The following is a 699-nucleotide window of genomic DNA, read 5'->3' as shown; positions in this document are numbered from 1 at the left end:
TGGATTCAGTCAGTTGTTATTTACTATATAAATATAGTTATATAATTATGTACATATAACTGTACATATACAAGCATGCATATATATATTATATACAACAATAATAATCAAATACAAATATGTTACCAAGTTGAGAGTGGAGAGATATCTGAAAGAGGTTCAAGGGAGAGTCACAAGGAAGGACCAGAGGGAGGAAACAGAAGTAAGGAAATTGATGTTTTTATATTTCAGTCAAGTGCTCGCTTCGGCAGCACATATACTAAAATTGGAACGATACAGAGAAGATTAGCATGGCCCCTGCGCAAGGGTATATTTCAGTCAAAAATATATAAAAACACAAATAACAAATTATAAATACAAAATCTGAAACACAGAAATGAAGGAGTAACACATTGTTACAATCGTACATTTTAACCTATTTATTTGCTTTCAGTTTCAAAATTAGTCTTAGTATTTCAGGAAATCAGTGAATAAAAAGCAGAAATTGGACTCCATCATTATTTAAAAGAACAGAAACATATGGCCTTTCAAAGGAGACCTATATTATTTTACTGTTTCTGTGCACTAAGAAAATCAGAGACTACATTCATATATCTGAGAAAGTTAGAGATGTCAGTGTCTTTGTATCATCTATTATAATAAGCAATATACGGTAGGTGTTTAAAAATACTTTTCTGAGTATTACATCAATACTTTATA

At 30.2% G+C, this 699-nt stretch overlaps 1 non-coding gene across 1 annotated transcript; it reads left to right on the top strand.

Annotated features, from left to right (window-relative positions):
• Positions 1-235: 235 nt before the first annotated feature.
• LOC120099407 (U6 spliceosomal RNA) lies at positions 236-340 on the top strand. The gene has a single exon (XR_015647261.1). It is a non-coding gene; the product is annotated as a U6 spliceosomal RNA (small nuclear RNA).
• Positions 341-699: the final 359 nt, after the last annotated feature.

Source organism: Rattus norvegicus, chromosome X (genome assembly GCF_021556685.1).
Source record: "Rattus norvegicus strain SHRSP/BbbUtx chromosome X, alternate assembly SHRSP_T2T, whole genome shotgun sequence".
Classification (NCBI taxonomy): Eukaryota; Metazoa; Chordata; class Mammalia; order Rodentia; family Muridae; genus Rattus; species Rattus norvegicus.
This window is presented reverse-complemented; position numbering and strand designations above follow the sequence as displayed.